Source organism: Bombina bombina, chromosome 2 (genome assembly GCF_027579735.1).
Source record: "Bombina bombina isolate aBomBom1 chromosome 2, aBomBom1.pri, whole genome shotgun sequence".
Lineage (NCBI taxonomy): Eukaryota > Metazoa > Chordata > Amphibia > Anura > Bombinatoridae > Bombina > Bombina bombina.
Window position 1 is genome coordinate 170,431,610 of NC_069500.1, and position 15,003 is coordinate 170,446,612.

Genomic DNA, 15,003 nt, shown 5'->3' on the forward strand with positions numbered 1-15,003 from the left:
CGGGATAGGGGCTATGACATCTAACTTATCCCAGTATGTCGATACTTATCTACAGAAATACGTAATAAATTTGAAATCGTATATAAAAGACTCCACCAGTCTATTAAGAATCTTGCAAGATATAAATTGGGTAGAAAAACATCATAATGGTAACCTGCGACGTTTCCTCTTTATATACTTAATAGAAGCAGTAGAACATTTTCTCTCCAAAGATAAAGAACTCCTAAAAGAACAAAGAGATCTTCTCCTAGAGAGTATACGCTTCATTTTGGAGCATAATTATTTTTCATTCAATGGAATATACTACTTACAAATTGAGGGAACAGCAATGGGCACAAGGTTCGCGCCAAGCTACGCTAATTTATTTATGGGCCTCTGGGAACAAAGCTTTTTTGGCAAACTCAGAGCTTGGCACGAACCTTGTGCTTTTTAAAAGATATATAGACGACATAGTAATTTTATGGAAAGGGAGTGAGGAATCTTTAAAAGAATTCCTACTATCAATGAATAACAATGACAGAGGAATCAGTTTTACTCATAATTATAGCTATGATAAAATTACTTTTTTAGATTTGGACATTGAAATCAAATCAAATCAATTCAAAACCAGTACACATTTTAAACCTGTAGACTCTAACAACTTAATACATGCCTCCAGTTGCCATTTTAATAAATGGAAAGAAAATATACCAGTGGGGCAGTGTCTGAGAATAAAGAAAAACTGCTCAAAAGATGAGGACTTTGAAGCTCAAATTGGTCTACTAGAAAATAAATTCAAAGAACGAGGATATAAGCCTGAGACCATAGATTCAGCAATCGATAAAGCTAGAAAAACTGAAAGAAAAGAGCTATTAAGACCAAAAATCAAGACACAAATAACAAAGTATGATGAATATGACATACCTTTTATTAATGAATACAGCCAAGACCATAACACAATAGGAAAAATACTATGCAAACATTGGCATTTAGTTAAAAATGACCAAATCATAGGGGATAAAGTACACCCTTACCCCAGGAGTATCTTTAAGAAAGCAAAAAATTTAAAAACTATACTTGCTCCGAGCGAATTTAAACCAAAACAGCAGAAAAAATCAATAGAGAAAGATCTAATGGGCCATAAACTAAAAGGTTTTTTTCCCTGTCACCTCTGTCGAGCTTGCCAATATAGCTCAAAAAAGAAGTCTATAGTTATCCCTGAACAAAAAGATGAATTTATTATTAAAGATACCATCAGATGTAATACAAAAGGGGTTATTTATATGTTAAAATGCACGTGCAATCTATTCTATATAGGAGAAATGACCAGAATGTTAAGGGACAGAGTAAGAGAGCAACTTTGCAACATTAAAAAAGGTAACTTAGATACACAACTCTATAAACACTTTAAAGAAGTGCACCAAAATAAACTATCAGCTCTCACATATTGGGGTATATGTAAGGTTAAACACAACTGGAGGTGAGGAAATTACGAATTAAGTCTGTTAAAGAAGGAAGCCGAATTTATGTTTAATTTTAATACAGTATATCCCAATGGATTAAATTCAGAGCTGGATCTGTCCCCATTTCTGTCCCTGTAAACAATCATTCCATAATACTTAGAAAATAAATATTTTCTATAAACCCAACTTATTATTATTTATATATGTGCACTACTATGTGTAAGATTTTAATGTGTATAAATGTAGTATTACTGTAGTTATAGAGAGATGTAGTTATAGAGAGATCTATGGTCTCACAGAAACACCTAATATATGTTGTATATCAATTTATGTTTAGTTATACAAACTGATTATTTATTGTATTCACAAATATCACCCATTAAAATGCACGTGCAATCTATTCTATATAGGAGAAACGACCAGAATGTTAAAGGGACACTGTACTCAAAAAATTTCTTTTGTGATTCAGATTAAGAATGAAATTTTAAGCAACTTTCTAATTTACTCCTATTATCAAATTTTCTTCATTCTCTTGGTATCTTTATTTGAAATGCAAGAATGTAAGTTTAGATGCCGGCCCATTTTTGGTGAACAACCTGGGTTGTCCTCGTTGATTGGTGGATAAATTCATCCACCAATAAAAAAAAGTGCTGTCCAGAGTACTGAAACAAAAAAAAAAGCTTAAATGCCTTCTTTTTCAAATAATGATAGCAAGAGAACGAAGAAAAAATGATAATAGGAGTAAATTAGAAAGTTGCTTAAACTTGCATGCTCTTTCTGAATTACAAAAGAAAAAATTTGGGTTCAGTGTCCCTTTAAGGGACAGAGTAAGAGAGCACCTTTGCAACATTAAAAAAAGGTAACTTAGATACACAACTCTATAAACACTTTAGAGAAGTGCACCAAAATAAACTATCAGCTCTCACATATTGGGGTATATGTAAGGTTAAACACAACTGGAGGGGAGGAAATTACGAATTAAGTCTGTTAAAGAAGGAAGCCGAATTTATATTTAATTTTAATACAGTGTATCCCAATGGAATAAAATCAGAGCTGGATCTGTCCCCATTTCTGTCCCTGTAAACAATCATTCCATAATACTTAACAAATAAATATTTTCTATAAACCCAACTTATTATTATTTATATATGTGCACTACTATGGTCTCACAGAAACACCTAATATATGTTGTATATCAATTTATGTTTAGTTATACAAACTGATTATTTATTGTATTCACAAATATCACTCATTTACATAAGAAAAGTACTCTTCTTTAAAAAAAGAACTTTAAATATGTTCTTTGCACCTTTGAGCCAAGAGGTGCAAGGTTAATATTTAACTAAATCACAAAGCTCCATATGAACCAAAGAAAAAGATTACACTATGTAGAATACTAATTTCTCCCCCTTTTTCTCTCACTAAATTCTAAAACTGATCATAAACACTTAGTTTATACTATCTGAATTAATTTCCTCATAAACGGGGTGAACACCATAAATAGCACAATAAAATTTATCACTTTTTTATCACTACGAAAATTAAAAAATTATACACAAAAAATTCAAAAAAACCTTTTATTTTTTAGTATTATATATTGTTTTTATATAGAACTACATCACAAAAAATACATAAAAAACATAAAAAAGAATATATTTTTTAGCTAAACATTTTTTGAAAGAATCTAGAATTTTATAATTTTTGGATAAAAATTGACGTTCTCAGATTATCCTTAGACCATTCAATTGTTCCCTTATTATACACTTCCTTAGGATTTAAAACTAGTGCAATAATTAACTTTTTAGGAAGGTAAAAGAATAACTATAATTTAATTTTTAGTATTCTATTTAAAAAAATATCAGTTAATGAGAAAAATGTTTTTTAATATTCCAATATAGTTATGTTTTAATTTGATGAATAAGACACACATTCTTTTAATCAAGTGTTCCTTTAGAAATGTATTACTTCTCAATGTATAAACCCAATATAGAAACTAGCTAACTTTGTAAAAAATAAAGAAATTAAAATTAACCAATTAACTAATATTTATATATTTCTGTCTGTTTAGCACTCTTTCTAATAAAAGAACATATATGGGTTAAAAATACAAAATGTTTTTTTAAAGACTCTTTTAAAGTATTAACCGTTTTCATTGTAACATAAATTTGTAACAAATAAATAGTCATGTAACTATTTAAAGTTAACAGAGATTTTTGAACCAAATGTATTAAACAAAGCAATATCATAGAGAGAGCCTTAATGACAACATACAAACCTATACAAAAAACAGAGAGAGCCCAAAAAAAACGTCACTAACAAACTGACCAATGAAATGTAAGGCGGCACTATTTAAATCCTAGATTCAGACTTACACAGCATCTTGAAAAAGCCCAGATATTGGGTGAAACGCGTAGAAAGCTATGTCCACGTATCAAAGAAAGATTTCCGTCTAAACCGGGAGGTTTTGAAAGCTGTTTACCTTTTCCCTGCGTACATTGAAGTACTTAGAGCAGGAGTTACAGAGAAGAAAAGATTACCGGTTTATCCCAGGTGACTTGCGCAAGTCTGAAGACAACCAGAACCAAATCACCATTTGCAGTTTGGAGCATCGCCTTCAGAGGCACTCTCGACCTTGGAGTAAGGACGCCGGAGGGTGAGATAACCTGCATAGCAGGCGACATACACTTCCACTCCAAGTATTGAAATCTGAATTAAGATCTGTGTCACCGAACTGTAATTTATATTAACACATAGCGGAATACAAAAAGTTTAAAATAGCGGCTGGCCACCACTGTCTAAACTGAATTACCGCAATACATCTATAAAGGAAAAATTTATAACAGCTAAATCTTTGTTATAAAAAAAAAAAAAAAAGACTGTAACCCTTACCTATAGGTCAGTCAGAGAAATAAATTAACTTCTTAGAGATAAATAAATAATTCGTTCTTGTGCCGCAAAAGACACCACCTGTTTCACTTTAACTACAGGCATATAGTAAATATTTAAATCTAAACGGTTACCTATATCATATTTCTATCTGTCTTCAAGAACAAAAGTTTTTTATATTTACCCATTGGGTTAGGACATCCAATCTCAGAAAGGCAATCAATTTTTTGTCTTTTAAGACCTTTTAAAATCTGGGCTCTCTCTCATTACTTTACCTATGTTTTTATATATGAACTTTTTATATGGACTTTTTATCTAATTTTTTTACCAGTTGATCAACTAAACTTTAGAAGATAACCTGATTAACTAAATTTTCGTTTTGTTTGTTAATATTGTTTATTTTTGTTTATTTGTGTACTATTAAAATAAGCTTAATTTGCCAAAAACTATTTTTTCTGAATTTGTTGCTGTAGCTGGTTTAAATGATATCTGTCTATTATCAAATTACACCAATCTATTCTAGGTCATTTTAGGTTGTCTTTTCAATGACTTTTTAAAAAAAACTCACTTGTTCAAAATATACAATACTTCTTTTAAAAAAACTTTTTTAGAATTACATATTAATATTTTCTGAAGGTATTAAAATTCTTGGTATTTAACCATGTTAGTAAACACCACCCATAGTTTTTCAATACTTAAAGCTACTGAAGCGCCACTTTTAAAATAAAAGAGGCCTAAGTATTTTAAGTCCAGCGCTAGAAACTTATCCTTAAATTAAATCCCAATTCTTCTTCTCACAAAGAACACTTGTTACATAATCTGGATGTTATGCAAGCGCTAAAATTTTATTTGCAGGCAACTAAGGACTTTCGTCAGTCTTCTTCATTGTTTATTTGCTTTTCTGGGAAACGCAAGGGTAAGAAAGCTATGGCTACTTCACCTTCCCTTTGGCTAAAGAGCGTTTTTCACTTGGCATATGAGACTGGTGGACAGCAACCTCCTGAGAAAATCACAGCTCATTCCACAAGGGCTGTTTCTTCTTCCAGGGCCTTCAAAAAGGAAGCTTCTGTTGAACAGATTTGCAAGGCTGCAGCTTGGTCATCTTTGCAAACTTTTTCCAAATTCTATAAATTCGATACTTTTGCCTCGGCTGAGGCTTCTTTTGGGAGAAAGGTTCTTCAATCAGTGGGGCCTTCTGTTTAATTTCCTGTCTTGTCCCTCCCTTATCATCTGTGTCCTCTGGCTTGGGTATTGGTTCCTAACAGTAATTGATGATGATCCTTGGACTCACTGTGTTATTAGAAAAAAAACTAAATTTATGCTTACATGATAAATGTCTTTCTTTCTTGACACAATGAGTCCACGGCCCACCCTGTATTCAGACAGTTTCTTTTTTATATAAAACCTCAGGCACCTCTGCACCTTGTCTTACTTCCCTTCTCTCCTTTCCCTTTGGTCGAATGACTGGGGGATTGTGGGTAGGGGGTGATATTTAACAGCTTTGCTGTGGTACTCTTTGCCTCCTCCTGCTGGCCAGGAGTGATATTCCCAACAGTAATTGATGATGATCCGTGGACTCACCGTGTCAAGAAATAAATACATTTATCAGGTAAGCATAAATTTCATTTTTGCTTTTATAAATCTAGTGCTAAACATTAGCTTAGCACTAGATTTATAAAACAGAGGGCTGCATAGATATTTACCTAAGAAAATTACTTTAACAGAACGCTGCCCCTTGCTCTACTGAGCGAGTCTGTTTTTTTTCAGAAGCGCATCGTGGCACGCTGTCTATTCACAGCCAGCCCGACCGCGCCATTAAACTCAATTTAGCTCGCTCCCACTTTGAAAAAAACAGACCCGCTCAGTAGAGCCAGGAGCGACATTCTGTTAAAGTAATTTTCTCAGGTAAATATCTATTCCGAGAAAAAGAGATTGACAAAGACTGACATTAAAAAGTTCAATTTATTGAAAATATAAATATAAAATAGCTATGACTAAGGCTTATAAACCGAAACGCGTAAGCTGCCATTCAATGACTGCTGTCCTAACATTTGATGCTTTGGAGAGTGCCTCCGCTTTTTATATTTATTATATATATGTTCAATAAATTTAACTTTTTAATGTCAGTCTTTGTCAATCCCTTTTTCTCCTGGTGTCAGACAGCTAATCGAGCCGCTGCCGGACGCCAACTGCCGATTCTCCTGGATGCATGCTGTGCTCCCTCCCTCCTGATTGGCTGCTGTGCGAGACATGAGAGAACAGAACTACTCGGCGCAACAGCGGCAGGAACGCTGCCGCTTGGATGCTTGGATGCAAGGATCTCATGCAGAGAGACCGGATGGGCTGCCCTGACACAAGGGAGTAATGCCGAAGGCTGTATACTGGCTTAGGTGCCCGACATCCGGAAATCCAGATTCTGGTGGATCCACGTTTGGGATAGGAGCTGTGCACTGGCTTTATGAAGGAAGCAGTAAGTAAGAGATTTTATTAAGGCTCTTTTGGATTGAGCTCATTCCTGTCTGTGTGGGCCCCATCAGGCTTGAACTGTGGACTTTTGTGTTCATTGTAACTGTTATTCATTATACTGGCTGAGGTATATACACACCGGGATATTTTTACCCAGGACATCTTTAAAGTTAATATCGCTCCCTCTTTTTCTTAAAATATCTGTGCAGCCCTTTGTTTTATAAAGCTAGCGCTAAGCTAATGTTATAGAATTCTGCACTATGTGTAGAATGATATAAAATTATTTGGTACGTTTACTGTCCCTTTAATTGAAAGCAAAAAATCAGCTACTTCCCAAGCAAACTGCAGAAGTGAATGCTGTGACATCACAAGTCCTTTAGTAAAGTGGGAACTAGATTTATTTTTGACAGTGTTTTGACACATAATGGAAGTGTAATTCCAAAAAAAAGAGTTGCACTTCCAAAAGATAAAATAGTTTTGTATTTTTAAAAAACAAGTGTAATTCCAAAAAAAGGAGACACAATTGTACTGGCAAAAAATAAATAATTGTATTTGTAATTAAAGATTTGTATTGTAAAAAAAAATTATATATTTAAAAAAAAAAAAAATAGTATTTGGAAATTTAGATTTGTATTCGTATGTCACAATTTATGTACAATGATAAAGGATCACACAAACTTGCATTTTTGACAGCAATCTTATTCCATAGATGTCTGCTCAACAGTCAAATACAGTGTGCACATTGGTAATGCAAGAATCACATGTGAATTAGGTTTTCTAGGTCATATGATAAGCATGAAAAACGATTTTTATATAAATTGTATCATGTTCTGCTATAACATGTGATTGCTACAATAATTATTGAAAGCAGTCACAAATTGTGGCTGACAATTCTCACATATGTATGTGTATAATAAAAGAACATTTAATTCACAGTTAGATTATTATGCACGCCAAAAATGCTGGCCTTATTAAATTTGTTTAAATGCTCTAATGGTTCTGGTAGTTAGCCACGCACTGCGGCCTAATGAGGCATGATGCCTATGATAATTATGTTTATTATGGAGTGTTACAAAGTATACTAGCCGCTGATAGCGGCCTCCAAAAAGTAAAATAAATTCCTTGTTGTTCCGATCTATTGGCATTGATATCTTGCTCTAAACACTATGGGGTATATTTATCATAGTGCGAGCGGGCATGATACAATGTAGCGTATCATGTCCGCTGCACATCGATAAATGCCAACAGCATACGCTGTCAGCATTTATCATTGCACAAGCAGTTCTTGTGAACTGCTGGTGCAATGCCGCTCCCTGCAGATTTGTGGCCGCTAGCAGGGGGTGTCAATCAACCCGATTGTATTCGATCGGGTTGATTTCTGTCTGCAGCCTCAGAGCAGGCGGACAAGTTATGGTGAGACTGAAGGCTCACCGGAAACAAGGGGCATCAAGCTCCATACAGAGTTAGATAAATCGGCCTCTATAACTCCATAAATGAACAAATGGACCCTATATGATCCATTCTACCCCTGATGCATTTTGCCCTCGTGTTTTGTCAAAGAAGGCGGGAATATATTAAAAAATGGACCCCATATGATCCGCTACCCGCCTGAGACATATTTCACCTTTACAGGCCGCTGTTTCCAATGGGAAGTTATAGTGGTTACATTAATTTTGTTTAAAACTAATGTAAATGTTTCAAAGCTACAGGTTAAAAGTTCACACCTTCATGTGCTCTGGAGAGCATGGAGAGCGTGCTAAGGTAAGTATTAACCCCTTAACAAATAAAGTAAAGAATTTAATATGGCTGATTTTCAACAGTATTTTTTAATTTTCTTTAATTTTCTTTGTGCATTCATTCAGATATTCGTTTCATTAAAACAAAACAAAAATCCGATTTTCATCATAAATGTGCATTTGTACGAAAATGAATGGACATCTCTAGTCACTATGGGTAGAACCTAAAAAAAACATAAGGTAAAAGAACAAGTCCTCTCATGAGTGAATTATATGGTTGGAAATGAAAATGCATGAAATAAAAGTGATTATAATGGTGAAAAAATAAGTGTGAGAAAGTGAGAAAATAATATAAACTAGTCCAGAAAATATGTGATAAGACTGTAATAAAAGAGTGAATGTATGTACTGATTGTGGTAATATATAAGAATAAATATTACAGTGACAATGAGTATTTTGAGCTAATAGTGTCAACCAATTGTATATGGTCATAGTCAGTGAAATATTAATAAGAATTAGAATGTGACAAATAATATTGGTGTGAAGATGAATATGCTGATGAGGAACAATGCTGATTTAATATAAATAAAAATGAAATCAAATTAATATTGCCATAGATACAGGATTACAATAGAATTGTTTAGCTCTTAGCATGCCAAAAACTCCTGTAGTACAATTATATTGGTTTATGCATTGTGTGTCATCGCAATGAGTTGATTTAGCCCGAAAAATTATTTATGAATTTAATATACATAAATATACATAAACATTATTAAATTAATTAATTATGTAAGGATTAACTGAATTGAGACGATAGATAGATAGATAAGAGCCGACTACAACAGTGCAACTCTCAGCAGGACCCTCTACCCATTTGATCCCTGTAAATGTTATCTTGTATACCGCCTATGTTTATAGCGCTGCGGAATCTGTTGGCGCTCTACAAATACCTGAAAATAATAATAGATTCATTTTGTTTCAGCACTTTATAGGGCAATTTCCAGGTCTCCCCTGCTTAGACCTTAACTGATTTTCTCAACTTCCCAACATTGCAGTTCTTCTGTGTTTGCCTTGTGGAACATTAAAAAAATAGATACTACACTGGTGAGTTTTTCCATCCTCATTATCCTATGCAGCATTTTTAATGTTTCTAAGGTTTTTCATTAGTCTAAGGCATAGTTTCCGTGTCGTCATACCAACATAGTACTTATTACAAGTACAATGAAGTACGTATATTACTCCCTCTGTATTACAGCTAAAATATCGTTTGATGGAGTAAGATTATCAAATTGGTCTATTTGCATGTGGTACAGTTTCCACCAGGGCCAGACTGGGAATAAAAAGCAGCCCTGGAAAAATGGACCAGCCCTATATTCCATTGAGTCTATAGAATGCACACACCACATTTTTCTCGAGCGTATTAGTGGGAATCTGGAATAATCCTTCCGTTTTTTCTTCAGAATGTATGTAAACCTTTTGAAGAATATGCTGGTTAACCTTTTTGTGACTGATTTGCTTTGTCTACATCAGAACAACGTTCCGATGTAAACAAATTTAATTCTTGCGATCCTGCATGCAATTGCCAAATTTCAATGATGGGATCAGGTCAGGGGGGCGAGCCTACCAGGTCCCAATCCTATTCTGTCCAGCGCAGTTAGGATGGCATGGAATGTCCTAGCGTCTGGAAAATGTTAACATAGAGGGGTCGATTTATCATTTGTCGGATGGACATGATCCGCTGTAGCGGATCATGTCCGCCTGACATTGTTAAATGCTGACAGCATACGGTGTCTGCATTTATCATTGCACAAACATTTCTTGTGATTGCATCTTCCCACTCTACAATAAATGAATGGTCCCTTAATTCAGAGGCTGGAAATAGTTGAATTCTTAAGCCTCTTGGTATTATTTTCTTCTTAATATATTTTTCAAATAAGTGTCAGTTTCACCAAACTAAGGTAATGTCCAGGCCAACGGTCAGTAATTGGCTGCAGAATCAATAGCAAAACCATAGTCTAAAAATTGCTTGGGGAAGAAATACAGAAAAGTGCACCCTTGATCAATCCAATACATGGGCGATAACTGAAGTGACAAGCAGCAGAGCCAACCTAAAGATAATGGAACACTTCATAACTAAAACAATGTGAAACCTGTAGCAAGGCTGGATTGGACTACCAGGATACCTGGAGATTTCCTGGTGGGCTGCAGAAACTGGGGCTGGACAGCTTCAATTTAAAGGGGTTATTAATGGATGCAATTGGGTTGTAGGATGCCTATTATAACAACATTCTGGCACTTTTAAATACAAACTAATATAATATAATTATGAAACAAATATTGGGGGAAGGACCCCCAGTAACCCCCTTTGAGAAAAATTGGGCTTGCATATTCTACTGACTCAACAAAATTAAAGGCTGGTCTCCAACATTTCCAGGGCTGCTTTTTATTCTCAGTCCTGCCCTGACCTGTAGGCCACATTTACTAACAATCATGCAGAGAAGTTATCCAGGTAGGGAACCTGTCAGTCCCCTTTCGAGGCTAGCAATCTAACATTTGCCACCTTGATTTCTTATCACTTGCTTGTGGAGTCCTGCCCCCTGCTAATTTTTAACCACATGCATGAGAGTAGGGGTTGTCAAACCTCCCTGAATGAATCCGATTGCTGCTCTTAACTTGCAGTTGGAAACTCTTATAAGTACCACAAGTTCTCCAGTGCTGCATATGATGATTAATAAATAAAGCCCTAAGTAGCTAACCAGCCTATCTGGATTACAATATGTTGTTTATTATATTCTCTTCTGGGGGTCCATTATATCCTCTTCTTTTAATAAGGTCTAATTAAAGGGAGATTAAACGCCTCTTGCTTTTGTGTAAAAATGTTGTTTTGTACCACTCTAAGTACAAAGGCCAAAAGCAAAATCTGTAACTTAGGGTTTCAAAACACTCTAAATTGCCTAAACCAGCTATTTGATTTGCAGCATTTACAAATTATAGAATTTGCTTTTTAACCTTTCTAGTGAGTGAAGAACAATATTTCTACAAAAGCAATGGGGCCTATTTATCAAGGAGCTTGATGCCCCGTGTTTTTATTTGGCGAGCCTTCAGGCTTGCCGGAAACACAAGTTATGAACCAGCGGTCTAAAGACCGCTGCTCCATAACCTGTCCGCCTGCTCTGAGGCGGCGGACAGACATCGCCGAAAATCAACCCGATCCAATACGATCGGGTTGATTGACTCCCCCTGCTAGCGGCCGCAAATCTGCAGGGGGCGGCATTTTACCAGCAGTTCACAAGAACTGCTAATGCAATGAAAAATGCTGACAGTGTATGCTGTCAGCGTTTATCGATGTGCAGCAGACATGATCCGCAATATCAGATCATGTCCGCTCGCACATTAGTAAATAGACCCCAATGTCTTAATGAAGAACATTATGCACAGCAGATTCTCTATTAACCAGATAAATATTTAAATATGTACTATTATAGCATATTTTCATATTTAAAGAAATTAATGTAGATCAGCATCAAAGTATACACAGTATATATACTAATTAATGTCCCTTTATATTACACATCTTTTTCATAATATACAATATTTTTAAATAATATGCTATCTCACTACACTGATGATTAAAGAATAAAAGGAAGTGATTGTTTGCAATTCAGACCAACACTAAATGTGCAAAGATTCATTTCCTTTTCCTATGATTATTTTAACCAAGCTGTAGATGTTAGATAAGTAATGAATTGTTCTAAACAGATTTAAATTTTTTTTTAAAAAATAGATAGATTTACTTCCATTTCCAAAATAATGATATGCTCAGTAAGAAGAGTCACACATGAAAGCTTGTACCACCTTCCTTACATAAATATCATGTTAAAAGGACATGAAACTCATATTTTTTATTTCATGATTCAGAAAAAGCATGCAATTTTAGACAACATTCCAATTTACTTCTATTATCTAATGTGCTTCATTCTTTTGATACCCTTTGTTGAGAAGCATATCTAAATAGCCTCAGTAGCTGCTGATTGGTGGCTGCACATAGATGCCCTGTGTGATTGGCTCACCCGTGTACATTGCAATTTCTTCAACAAAGGCTATCTGAAGAATAAAGCAAATTAAATAATATAATTAAATTGGAAGGTTGTTTAAAATTGTATTCTCTGGCCTCTATTTATCAAGGTCTGATGGACCTGATCCGACAGGGTGGATCAGGTCCGCCAGACCTCGCTGAATACGGAGAGCAATACTTGTGAGCTGCTGGTGCAACGCCGCCCCCTGCAGACTTGTGGCCAATGGGCCGCCAGCAGGGGGATGTCAATCAACCCGATCTTACTCGATCAGGTTGATTTCCGGCGATGTCTGTTTGCCTGCTCAGAGTAGGCAGACAGGTTATGGAGCAGCGGTCTTTGTGACCGCTGCTTCATAACTGCTGTTTCTGGCGAGTCTTGATAGATAGGCCCCTCTATCTTAATCATGAAAGAAAAATTGTGGGTTTCATGTCCCTTCATTCAGTCTCTGATCACATACGTATTTCTGACAAAACCCTGCCATCAAGTTTTACTCAAAAGGAGGAAGACATATGCATTGGATAATTCTGAAGAGAAAATGAGACAGCGAGACAATGAAGAAGATTTATAGATGCCACTGATGATGTTGAAGGTCATAATAAAATCGAGATCATGTTTGAGATTCTAGCATCACTTGATCTATTATTTTCAGGGTCTCATTAGTGGGTGTTCCTGACATTAAATCTACAGTATAGTTGTGTGAGGTGCCCAGAAGATAATATCTCACACATCAAACATTAACCGCTAGTAACGCGGAAAACTAATAGTTTCAAGTGAAACACGTTTGTAAAATGGTTTATATAAATGTTTGTAATTGTGCTATTATTCTGTTATTCTCTGTTTTCAAGTTTGTTTGTTTTTTGGGATATTTTAGGGGGGATTGCTTTTTAGGAGGAGTCTGTTCTTTTTGTTTTATAATCTTTTGCAGGCGTTTATGAGATGGCGATGCCAGAATCCTTCACATACATAACCATCAGATGTCATGTCTGCACTTCTTTAACCCCTTAAGGACCTATAACATACCGTGTGACCAGAAGAGAGGGTAACAAGAAGGGAGGGTAACAAGAACACTATTAAGAACCGGCAACCTACATGGTACGTTGTGGCCATTAAAGGGTTAAATGGGACCTTGATGTTAGTGCACTTGGGGTGCCACACTACTTATCTTTAGGTTAGTAGTGCTGTTCAGGGCTGCACCACTGTCTTCTGGTGGGCCGGGCTGGTTAACCATAGCATCTTGCGCTAACTCTATGATGGCAGGCTCCTTTTATTTATGTTGCGCTATTCCCAGTGTGCTAATTCCCAGTCCCGCTGAGACACTCCAATTTCGGGTTTGGGCATGCTATTTACGGCTTGTTCTGCAGTTTACCTGTACCCTTGTATTAATATATTTCTGGGGGTCTTATTCTTCTAGTTATTCCTTGTTGCTGACCCTTCTGCTTGTTTTTTTGACAACTCTTCTGGATTCTCCCAGGTACCTCTCTTGCCCGCTATATCCTGACCTCTGGCCTGTCTGCTACTATTCTTCTGCATTATGATTTTGTCTTGAATTCTACCTGTGGCTTTGACTAATTGGCTTGGACTGTACTACTTTTGTGATTCTGACCCATACAGGCACTGATGAAACGGCACTCAGGTGAGAAACGCGTTGCTAAGCAACACTTTTATATGTTTTAATAAAGTGTTTGAACATTTTAAAGCCTTGCTCTGGACCTTTGTATACTTATATACACATTTTTTGTGAGTTCCGCCTGGTTGGGTCTCCTTGTTTGGTGCCAAAGCAAATGAGTGTCCTTGTTAGCGTATCCTATTGGGACTCGTCACCGGAAGTGGGGATCGCTGGTAGCCTCGTTTTGGATCACAGCTACAGCCTTGGAGAGTCAGCCGAACGGCTCTGAAGCTTCGGCTTGTCCAATATTGCACTGGATATGCAATGTCTTTTGTGAGTATTCAACCATCTTCGCTTTGTTAGTAGTATTTGTTGGAACTTGCTGCACCAAGAGCACAATTATGAACGTAATCAAATAGTTAAATTCAGCTCTGGAGAAGAAATACAGTGCTGATCATTAGCTGAACATCGGCCAGTGAGCCAATCACAAACAGCATGTATATAAAGCTGCCAATCACAGTCTCCATATATAGCTCAAGAGAGGAAGTGTATGGCCACTACAGAGCTTACATTAACCATGGGTCAGATTACAAGTGGTAAACTATTTTTTCTCCTTCGAGCGCTAACTGAACTCAAAGTAAAAATTAGTGTGACTGCATTAGTATGAGCATTACAAGTTGAGGATACTGTGACTGCGTTAACTCTTTACTTTCAACTTGTAATACACGCACTAATGCTACCTCACTAATTTTTTACTTTAAGTGCCTATAGTTAATGCCAGCTCTGTGGCA